This window comes from Elephas maximus, chromosome 21 (genome assembly GCF_024166365.1).
Source record: "Elephas maximus indicus isolate mEleMax1 chromosome 21, mEleMax1 primary haplotype, whole genome shotgun sequence".
In the NCBI taxonomy this organism is placed as follows: domain Eukaryota; kingdom Metazoa; phylum Chordata; class Mammalia; order Proboscidea; family Elephantidae; genus Elephas; species Elephas maximus.
Genome location: NC_064839.1, coordinates 9,231,402 through 9,243,864, shown reverse-complemented (window position 1 = coordinate 9,243,864; position 12,463 = coordinate 9,231,402).

Sequence of the window (12,463 nt, the reverse complement as noted above, 5' to 3'; positions counted from 1 at the left end):
GGTGGGGTGCAGTGGGAGAAGCTGGGAAGAAGTTCTGTGCAGCCAGCGAAGAGGGGAGTTGTCTATATAAGCGATTGCATTGTTTTTCTAGGCTTTCCCATATCTTACTCTATGTTGCTCAATTTTAATGTGGTTTTGGAATTTGACATTTTTTTTTTCTCCAAACTAAAATTTCCATGTCTTTATTGAGGAAAATTTGGAAAACAGAAAAAGAAAAAAATAAGAACTCTTACAGGTAGAAGAGATGGAAACCTGCTCAAAGTGGCCTAAGCAGAAAAGAGGCATTTATTCCTTCACGGAACTGGGAAGTCTTAGAGGGAAGCTGGCTTTGCTTCTTGTATTCACTGTGTTAAAGTATAAAGGCCTGGCTGGTCCAGCTCTACAATGAAAAAAAAAATCACAAGGAAGGACTCTGATTGGCTGCCTTGGTCCATGTGTCCTTCCCTGAACCAATCTCGTGACCTGTGTGAACAGGATGCTTTCGGATCGCTAGCCCATTGGAGCCATAACATTGGAGAGGAGGAGAAGCTGGTCTCCAGACATGATGCTGCAGCAACAAAACTCATTTACCACAGACAGTATCTTAAAGAGGGGATGGAGGAGGGAGTGGTGTGTGCAAGGTGGGTTGACAGTCATTGCTGGTAGATAACCCAGTGGATTGGAGACACTGTCTTCCCTTGCTGTACACACAATACACACATGGGAGTGTATAGACCTCCTCAACCAGTGGAGTAAACTTGGGGTAGTTTATTATACTAAATAGATTTTAATTATACAAAACAGATACTACGAAATAAAAATTGGAAAAATGGTTATTTGAAATTATTTCTGTTACAGAGTTTGCTGTAATCACACCAAGAAAGCAATCAGCAAATGTTCAGTAAAGACCCAATATGAGCCAGAGACTTCTAGTAAGACCCCTGAGGGAGCAGGAGAACAGTGGGGTGCAGACCCCAAATTCCGGTCTGACTGAGACTAGAAGGACCCCAGTGGTCATGGCCCCCAGCCCGTCTGTTAGCCCAGGACAGTGACCATTCCCAAAGCCAACTCTTCAGACAGGGATTAGACTGGACAATGGGATAGAAAAAGATGCTGGTGAAGAATGAGCTTCTTGGATCAAGTAGACACTTGAGACTATGTTGGCATCTCCTACTTGGAGGGGAGTTGAGAGGGCAGAGGGGGTTAGAAGCTGGCGGCATGGACACAAAAAGAGAGAGTAGAGGGAAGGAGCGGGCTGTCTCATTAGGGGGAGAGCAGTTAGGAGTATATAGCAAGGTGTATATAAATTTTTGTATAAGAGACTGACTTGATTTATAAACTCACTTAAAGCACAATAAAAATTAAAAAAAAAAAAAAGCTAATAAGACATGGTCGCTGCCCTCAAGAAGCCTACAGAGTTGTCTTGGGGACCATGCCCTGTAATGGCCGCCAGAGAGTTCAGTGTTCACAGCTCTAGCCACCCAATGGTACTGAGCTTAAAAGAAGTATGTCTAAGAAAAAAATTGGGAACAGATAAGAGTGATGGTTGAACATAAATTAATGTCACAAAATTGTACATGTAAAGATTGTTGAAATGGGACACCAGGGTCAGAAGACTGTGGTGTATGCTTTGGCTCCAGCACCTACCAGCTCTGAGGTCCTGGCTGAGTTACTTGACCTCACTGAGCCCCAGTGTTCTCACCTGTAAAATGGGGCTGACAATACCCACTCATACGGTGATAGGATAATTGTGAGAATTAACAGGGAAAAAAAGCGTGCGTATATGTGTGTGTAACTTAGCAGAGTTCCTGGCAAATGGTTACATTTGTTGAGCACTTTCTGCAATTATTTCTGGTTTAGAGAAGTGCTGGTATATGTAGGTGTCAACATATGTTGAAATTCAAGGGAAGAATATGCCCTAGGTATGCCGGATAAATGGAGAAAAGATTGACATTGTCAAGGATTTCATTTTACTTGGATCCACAATCAACACCCATGGAAGCAGCAGTCAGGAAATCAAGCAGCATATTATTGCATTGGGTAAATCTGCTGCAAAAGACCTCTTTAAAGTGTTAAAAAGCAAAGATACCACTTTGAGGACTAAGGTGCGCCCAACCCAAGCCGTGATATTTTCAATTGCCTCATATGCATGAGAAAGCTGGACACTGAATAAGGAAGATGAAAGAATAATTGATGCCTTTGAACTATGGTGCTGGCAAAGAATATTGAATATACCATGGGCTGCCAGAAGAACGAACAAATCAGTCTTGGAAGAAATACAGCCAGAGTGCTCCTTGGAAGCAAGAATGGCGAGATTTTGTCTCACATACTTTAGACACATTATCAGAAGGGATCATTCCTGAAGAAGGGCATCATGCTTGGTGAAGTAGAGGGTCAGAGAAAAAGAGGAAGACCCTCAATGAGATGGATTGATGCAGTTGGCTGCGACAATGGGCTGAAATATAACAATGATTGTGAAGATGGCATTCTGTCGTACATAGGGTCGCTCTGAGTTGGAACCGACTCAACAACACCTAACAACAACAACATGCTGAATACAACATAAAAATGACATTTAGAGGCAGTGGAAACCATTTCCCAACACTTCTGAATCCATTCTGTTAGCCAAAATACACAGGTCAGTTATTTTTTTCTCAGGTGGTGACTTTTTTTTTTAACCAGAGTTTCTGAAATAAAAATGCATTGGGTCTAGTTACACTACAGCTGTAAAAAGGTTTCTTTAAATTGGCTTCCAGATTCTCTCAGTCCTATCTGCAGCCTGTTGCCAAGGAGAAAGCATACCCACCTCATGAAGACTGCTACTGTCAACATTAAAAACACATGTGCTTGCTCTAAAACCATGATAATGATGACAGTGTGGTATTGGTGACAGGATACACAGATGAGGGGGCAGAGGAGAGTTCAGAGACTCACATAAATTTTTCGCTCTGGCATAAAATAGACCACAGACTCACACATACATATTGCTTTGACACCCTAGTATTGACAAAATAATTTTCGACAAGCACGCCAAAGCAATCAATGCAGAAAGAAAAGCCTCTTCAACAACTGGTAATACAAAAACTGGATCTCCACATGGGGATGAACCTCAACCACCACCTCACATTTATACAAAATTTCAGACTGATCACAGACTAACACTTAAGAACTAAAACTATTACGCTTCTAGAATAAAACATAAGAGAATATCTTCATGACTTTGAGGCAGGTAAAATTTCTTAAGAAAAAAAGGCACAAATGATAAAAGAAAAATTGATAAATTAGGTTTTATTAAAAATTTCATCAAAAGAACTGCTTATTGAAAGGCACCATTAAGCAAATGAAAAGACAAGCCACAGACTGGGAGAAAACATTTTCAGAACATAGATCTGATGTTAACAAATGGTGATGGCATAACTGGATATCCATCTAAAAAAAAAGTGAAACAGAATCTATATCTGACACTGTACACAAAAACTAACTCAAAATGGATCAAAGACCTAAATAGAAAGCCTGAAGTGATAAACAATGTAAGTGCCAATCAACAGGAGAACGGATAAACAAATTACGGTCCACAATGGGATACTACACAACGATGAAGAACAATGACGAATCCTGGAAACATCTCATAACATGGATGAATCTGGAGGGCATTAAGCTGAGTGAAATAAGTCAGTCACAAAATGACAAATATTGTATGAGACCACTATTATAAAAATGGAAGGTATGGTCACATCGTGGGGATTGCAGGGCCCTGTTGGTTAACCTTTGAGATAACACTGTACTATTTGATTACAGAAATCTGTCTCTCTCTCTCTGACAAGGGACCCCCCATAGCATTGTTCTGCCCTAAAATACTCAAGCTGGCAAATCCTTCAGAAGAATTATTAAGAATCATTAAACTGCTAAAATGTTTCAAGCCCTTGTCTTTACAGAATTGCTGGATCCTTTTGATTTATTATTAATATATTATTTTATTTGTTATTATGCTTAATATAATCAGTATGTTCTTGGGGGGAAATGTATAAATCAAAGAATTTTAATTTTTTTTAAATAGTTGCTTTTTAATAAGAGATGTAATACTTATTGTAAAAATCATTTAGAAAATGCAGACAAGAAAAAGGAGGAGAAAATCACTCATGGAGCTGTGAATACAATTTGGTCGGTGCAGAGTACGAAGGGTTTCTTGTTAATTTTGTTAGGTGTCATGGTACAGTAAACATATAAGAAATCACCCTTTTAAACATATAAGGAAACAACGTCCATTCAAGAAGTGAATGTTGACGTATGCATGGATGAAATGCAATGATGTCTAAGATTTGTTTTTAAATACTTTGGGGGAGAGAGAGATTTTTTTTAAAAAGAAAAAATAGGTGAAGCAAGTGTGCGAAAATATTGGTAACTGATAAACTGGGGCAATGATGAATGAGGTTCGTTATACTCTTCTATTTTTGTCTGTTTGAAAATATTCATACTAAAAACATTTTAAACTCTCGTAATCCTCAAACCCAGAGAAAACCATTATTTTCAGCTTTATGGACATCCTATCAGAACAACTGTGCATGCATCTACTTAAAAAACAGCACCATGTTGAATATATTTTCAACTATTATATAATGAATATGACAAAGCCTTCTTTACAGCCTTATTTTTTTAATAACTAAATACTACACCACTGAATGGATGTGGCAAAATATAATGCGGGATGTTCAGGTAATAACCCAGTTTCTCGAAATTATAAACTATCTTACAACGAACATTCTACTATTGAATCTTGATGGACAGCCGTGATTATTTTCTTCTGATAAAGGCCTCCAAAGGGAATTTCCAGACGATAAAATGTTTAAGCACCAGGGGGAGCTGGTCACTTATAGGATTCCCACCGAGAGTGTTTGTTTTTTTTAAAGCAAACCCTTGCCCACTCACATCAAGTGCATCTCGAATTTCGTATTAGCTTTGTAAGATTAAGCTGCAAGCCACCTGGGGCACGAATCTCCTCAACAATACCTGGCACCAAGGAATGTTTAATAGAGCCCCTAGTCTTTGAAACCCTCTTACTAAGATGGACATTGATAGATTACATGGACTTTATGGTCAGACACCAATTCTATGAATAATTACCTCGATTGAGAAGCTCTGTGTGTGGAGAGGTCAGGGTGGCTGGCGGGTGGAGTGGACGAACTCGCCAGGGTCTCACCAGGAGAACCCTTGTTACCTTCTTTATTGCTCGCTGGGTAGGCTTTACTCTACGGATGGTTCTTTCTGGTACACTCTCATTTTGTACACAGCCTTCTGGTCATCCTGCCCCGTTGACTGGCCTTGGGAGCTGGATTAGACTCTTTCCACAGGTTGCAGAGGAGGAAAACAAGATGCTTAACAGTAACTTGACTCAGAGGTTGTCATTATTGATTCAGGGTTCCTCAGGTCTCAAATACCAGCTTGCTCCATCCCCACCCCACCCCACCAATTCCTTCAGAGGACAGTTGATGTTCCTCAAATGTACACAAAGGGCTATCATCTTCAAGCCCTCAAGCTCTTTCCATGTGGAAATGTTGTCATTGCCACTGCCCACGTCACATCGCTGAGGTGTGGATGGCCCCATCCCTCAGGCTCAGGGTTGAGCACATGACCTAGGCCCAGCCAGTCAATGCACCATACGTACCCTGAAGTTAGGGATTGGTTCAATGATGGCATATAACCCACACCACGCCAATGAGAGCCTCACCTAGGAACGTGGAGAGAAGAGCCACTTTTACTGGGGTTGTACGTGTGTAGTCTCCATCTGGAAACCCTTGTGGTGTAGTGGTTAAGAGTTCAGCTGTATAGCATTGTGTTTAAGAGCATGGTTGTACAGTATTGTGTTTAAGAGCATGGGTGTTGGACCTTGGACTTGAACTGGAATCCCCTCTTCATCACTTATGGCTGTGTGACTTTTCTCAAATTCCTTGGTATCTCTGAGGTTTGGCTTCCTTATCTGTAAAATGGGGTAATAATAATTTCTATCTTACAAGGCTGTTGTGGGTTTTGTATGATGTAACACAAAGTGTTTAAAACACAAAGCGCTGAGCCTGGTGTGTGTAATTCATTCCCTGGTGTTGGTTGGCTGTTGACACTAGCCACACCCTGAGATGTGGAGGTAGCAGGCTGGTTTCATCTTGCTAAAGCCTGTTGTTACACAGCACTGTTGTTCCCTCGCCAAATTATATATGCTGCAATATGCTACATATATATATGTATGCTGCCAAAGACCTCTTTACAGTGTTAAAAAGCAAAGGTGTTAACCTTGAGCACTAAGGTATGCCTGACCCAAGCCATGGTGTTTAAATCGCCTCATATGCACGTGTCACGGATTGAATTGGGTCCCCCCAAAATATCTGGCTAGGTCATGATTCCCAGTATTGTGTGATTGCCTACCATTATGTCATCTGATGTGATTTCCCGATGTGTTGTAAATCCTATCACTGTGACACATTGGCAGCTATATATTGATGAGATCTACAAGATTAGATAGTGTCTGAAGCCGGTCTCTTTTGAGATATAAAAGAGAGAAGCCAGCAGAGACAGGGGGACCTCATACCGCCAAGAAATCAGTGCTGGGAGCAGAACACGTCCTTTGGATCTGAGGTTCCTGCACAGAGAAGCTCCTTGACCAGGGCAAGATTGATGACAAGGACCTTCCTCCAGAGCCAACAGAGAAAGAAAGCCTTACCCTGGAGCTGATGCCCTGAATTTGGACTTTTAGCCTACTAGACTTTGAGAGAATGAATTTCTCTTTGTTAAAACCATCCACTTGCGGTATTTCTGTTATAGCAGCACTAGGTAACTAAGACAGCATGCAAAAAGCCTGATGAAAAATGAGGAAGACAGAAGAAGAATTGACGCCTTCGAATTGTGTTGCTGGTGAAGAATACTGAATAAGCTATAGACTGCCAAAAGAAGGGACAAATCTGTCTTGGAAGAAGTTCAGCCAGAATGCTCCTTAGAAGGGAGGATGGTGAGACTTCGTCTCATGTACTTGGGACATATTGTCAGGAGGGGACCAGTCCCTGAAGAAGGACATCATTCTTGGCTGAGGGTCAGCAAAAAAGAGGAAGATAGTCAACGAGATGGATTGACACAGCGGCTGCAACAGTGGGCTCATACATAGCAATGATTGTGAGGATGGGGCAGGACTGAGCAGTGTTTCATTCTGTTGTACATTAGGTCGCTATGAGTTGGAACCAACTTGATGGCACCTAATACACACACATATATACGTGTGTGTATACATATAATTTTTTTAAAAATGAGGCATCGCCAGATGGCCACTGTCAAAAAGACCAAAACCAAACCCTTTGCTGTCCAGTCGATTCTGACTCATAGTGACCCTGTAGAACAGAATAGAACTGCCCCATAGGGTTTCCAAGGAGCACCTGGTAGATCTGAACTGCCAACCATTTGGTTAGCAGCTGAACTCTTAACCACTACACCACAAGGGTTTCCAGTTGGAGACTACACACCTAGGTTTTCTGGGAATTGATTTCAAATATTCTGTCCTGCTGATGGAAAATAAGTTGCAGTTTCTAGTCAAGGGAATACAGTTTCTGTCCATATAGGCCGAGCATGGGCCTGAGCCATGTTCTGCACGTCCGTGTTAAGCCATTTCAGGAGAAAGGTAGATCTGAACTGGTTGCAAATGACAGAATGCCCAGCTTAAACTGGCTCAAGCCAAAGAGGAGCTAACTAGCTGATGAGTTACAAGGATAGTTCTGAGTCACAAGGACTGAGCATCAGGAAGGGACTGGTGCCCTACAACACAGGTAAGCCAGCTTTTCCTATAAAAGGCCAAATCCATTTCTGTTGAGGCAATTCCGAATAATAGCAATCCTATAGGGCAGAGCAGAACTGCCAACTGCCACATCTTTTGCCCACTGTGGGTTCGAACTATTGACCTTTTGATTAGCAGCCGAATGCTTAACCACTGCACCAGATAGTAAATATTTTGGGTTTTGCAGACCAGTCTCTTGTTGCAACTACTCAATGCTGCCATTGTAGCAGAAAAGCAGCCATAGATATGTAACAGGGTGGGCGTGGCTGTTTCAATAAATCTTTATTTACAAAAACAGCTGGTAGGCTTGATTTGGAGCCCTGGTGGCACAGTAAAGAGCTCGGCTGCTAACCAAAAGGTCGGCTGCTAACCAAAAGGTTGGCCGTTTGAATCCACCAGCTGCTCCTTGGAAACTCTGTGGGGCTGTTCTGCTCTGTCCTCTAGGGTCTCTATGAGTCAGAACTGGCTCAACAGAATAGATTTGGTTTTTTGGTTTTGGCTTGATTTGGCCCGTTGGCTGTAGTTTGCTGACCCCTGGTTCTAGAGTAAAACCAGAGTTTAATTACCCAAAAAGATTGCATGAAGGTGAGCAGGAAAAAAAAAAAAAATTCATTATAAGCTCCAAACTCTCCTGGCATAGTCTGCCTTTTCTGTCCTTCTCAAGCAAACAGAGGGAAATGAGGTGACCCGACTGGGCTGGGAACCCCTCTACGAGAAGGAGCAGAGGCTCTTTCTCTTTGTGGACCCACTTCATTTACAGGGTTTCAAACCCTTAAAGAAGGGCGCAGTGCAAGCTAGAAAGCTTGTGTACTGTTTTACTTCTTCACATTGCTGATTTCCTTGTGCTCACTCTTATTTCATAGGCAGACTTCTGGGTCCATGACTCCTGATAGATCAAACTCTTGGACCTTCAGTGACACAATGTACTAGGAGTATTCACCCTCCAGATGTGCCTCACTGCTTGTTGCAATTGTTTTTATTAATGGGAATTGCGTCTTAGAGGTAAGTATGCATTGAGCAGTGTCAGCAGGATGTCAGCCAACCAACCTATACTCAAGCTTTGGAATGTCTTGGCCAGATGCAGACATACATCATAGGCAAAGGCATTCTGAAGACGTTGTGCTGACCAACTATTAAATAGTTGGAGGACTCTTGCGTTGAGCAAATGTAGTCTAAGTATGAGGAAGGACAAGAAAACCTGTGAGTGAACTCTTTTAGGGCGAAGCTATAGTTGGAGGGTTTCCAAAAGGAGTGACGGCAGGGCTGTTCATTAGAGCTCCGCTTCTCTATCCTCGAGGTCCTGGAGCTTTCCCACCTCTGAAGCATCGGTACAGCAAGGACCCAGCCATGGTTGAATCTTCTCTCCTCCACAGCATGAAATGAAGCATCGGAAGGAAGCTTATGTTCTTGTATAGGGTCATTTCAGCAGACATCTCTAGGCTGTCAGGAGACACAAGGCAGATTCAACCCTGCTTGTCTCTTTCTTGGGATGATTCTTGGTGTCCAACTACTGACTGATGTACAGCATCAAGCCAGAGAGAACTTAGAAGCGAAGGAGCTTCAGCTGTAAGACATATCCCTGGACCAAGAGGGTAAGAGAATGGGTTGGGATGTCACTATGTTGTCCTGTCATGCCAGTGCTACCCACAGTAACAAGCTTGGACAGCTTGGGAGTCCAGAGGGCTGGGGACAAGGGACCAGCTGTGCCTTCCAAATAGCCTAGCCCTCCTGTGAACTCCACGGAATCCGTCTTCAGATGCCTGGGCAAGGCCAGAACCTTGGAGACTCAGTTCAGGTGCAATCCACTGCCCATAGAGGAAGCCTAGTTCCCAGTGACACCAGGATTAGTACATAAGGCTTGGTACTGGGCTGTCTTTAGTTGATGTGTCAATGAGCGTTGCAGCGTCTTAGGAAACAGTCTTATGCAGGGGCTATAATTGACTGAAACGTCTGTCCTCTGAGTAACCAGCTGCCATTGAGTCCATTTCAAGGCATGGTGGCCCTATGTATGTCGGAGCAGAATCGTGCTCCACGGGATTTTCAATGGCTGATTTTTTGAAGTATATTGCCAGGCCTTCATGCCGAGGTGCCTCTGGGTGGGCTCAAACAGCCAACTTTTCTATTAACAGCCAAGTGTGCTAACCATTTGCACTACTGACTCAAGTAGAGCTCTTAAGAATATTACAGGTTTGGATATATTGTGAGTTACATCATGACTTACAGGATTTAAAAGTGTGTCTTAATAAACATGTAAGTAATCATTGTTTGGCAAGCCAAAACAGGAAGTCTAGGTTTCTGAACCTAACCTACTCTGTGCAGCACAAATAACTGGGTTGGCAGGGAGAGGCAAGAAAACAAACGGGGTACAATCAGCACTTGCTGGGGCAAAAAACACAGGGACCTAATTGATACAGCTGTTGAATTGCAATTTCACATGGGTTTCCCAAGTAAATTATCATTCACAAGACAGGATCTGCAATGCTCCAGCCCGCCCGCAGAGCCAGATGACCATTGTACGTGAAAAAGCAGCTACGATACCACAGTGAACACTGAAGGTCACCTCTAGCCCAGTGTTGGACATTGTGGTTAAAATCCTTTGTACGATATGAAAACTACAAGTGAAAAAAGAAAAAAAAATAGCAAGCTGGACTTAAAATTAAAAACTTTTGTACTTCAAGTACACTATCCATAGAAGTGAAAAGACAACCCACAGAATGGGAGAAAGCATTTGCAAATCAAGTATCTGTACACCCACACAATTCAAGAGCCATAAAAAGAAATGAGTTACCAAGCCACAGAAAGACACAGACAAACCTTAAACACATATCGCTAAGTGAAAGCAGCAGCCCTGGTGGAACAGTGGTTAAGAGCGCAGGCTGCTAACCAAAAAGTCGGCAGTTCGAATCCAACTGTACCTTGGAAACCCTATAGGGCAAATCTACTCTGTCCTGTAGGGTCACTATGAGTCAGATTCAACTCAATGACATACAAGTGAAAGATGCCAGTCTGAAAAGGCTAGGCACAAGATGATTTCAATTATGTGAAATTCTGGAAAAAGCAAAAGTTAGAAGTGGTTGCCAGGGATTGGAGGGGACAGGGAGGAACTGAGTAGGTGAAAGAGGTTTTTTCAGGGGGTGAAATATAAGACAGCCAGAGTCCATACTGAACAAATGAGGGAGAAGAGAAACATCATCTGTCCAGAATTTCAAGTAATTTATGTAGATACTCCATCCTCAAGGGGGCAGAACATAACGTCCTCACTCCACAAATATGGGCTGTGCATAGTAACTTCCTTCCAAAGCGTTCAGTAAGGAAAGGAGGAAAAGAGTAATTTTACAGCGCAGAAACCTGACAAATATGACCTCAGCCAGGTGATCAGGATAAATATCAATATCAGTAATAAATCATGTGGATAAGTAGCCTGACAACGTGATGGAAATGGCATTCTACATCCCTGCTCTTACTCCTTAGAACACGTTAACACCTCAAGTCTTGTAAGGAAAACATCAGACAAATCTCAACAGAGGGACATTCTACAAAATGCCCAGCCTATAAGCCTCACAACTGTCCAAGTCATCAAAACCCAGGGAAGTCCGAGAATGTTCCAGCCAAATCGAGCCTAGAAAGATACAATGATTAAATGTAATGTGGTATCCTGGATGGATGGGATCCTGGAACAGAATAATAATATTAGGTAAAAACTAAGAAAATCTGACTAAAGTATAGATTTACGTAAATAGAGTAAAAAAGTAAATAAACACACATGGGATTTATACCCAGAATATAAAGAACTCTCACAACTCAACAACAAAGACAACCCAGTTAAAAAATGGGCAAAGATTTGAACAGACTTTTCTCTAAAGATACACCAATGGTTAATAAGCACACGAAGACACTTAACATCTTTAGTCATTCAGGAAATGCAAATCAAAACCAGATTAATATACTACTTTAGGTCACAACCCCCAGGATGGCTATAATCACATGGATAGATAACAAGTAATGGTGAGCATGTGGAAAAACTGGAACCCTCACACACTGTGGTAAACCCCTTGCCATTGAGTAGATTCCAACTCACAGGGACCCTATAGGACAGAGAACTGCCCCCTAGGGTTTCCAAGGAACAGGTGGTAAATTCGAATTGCTGACCTTTTGGTTAGCAGCCCAAAACACCTAACCACTACGCCACCAGGGCCTCCCCATACACTGCAGTATGACTATAAAACGTTTTAGCACTTTGAACTTTGGCAGTTCCTCAGAAGGTTAAAGACAGAGTTACCATGACCCAGAAATTTCACTTCTAGGTATACACCCAAGAGTTGTAAACATATGGCCGCACAAGAACTTAACGTGAATGCCCATAGCAGCATTGCTAGTAATAACCTCACAAATGGAAAAACCAAAATGTCTATCAACTGATGAATGGGGTGAACAAGATGGGGTCTATCCATACAACGGAATATTATTTGTAAACAAAAATGAAGTAGGATACACGCTACACTTGAAAACATTATGCGACATGAACATCCAGCCACAAACACCTTCTCTAGATTCTGTTTATGTAAAACGTCTTGAACAGGCAAATCCTTAGAAAGCACATCAGTGATTGCACAAGGGCTGGCTAGAGGGAACGGAGGGTGACCACTAATGGCTCTGGCTTCTTCAGGGGCCACAAAA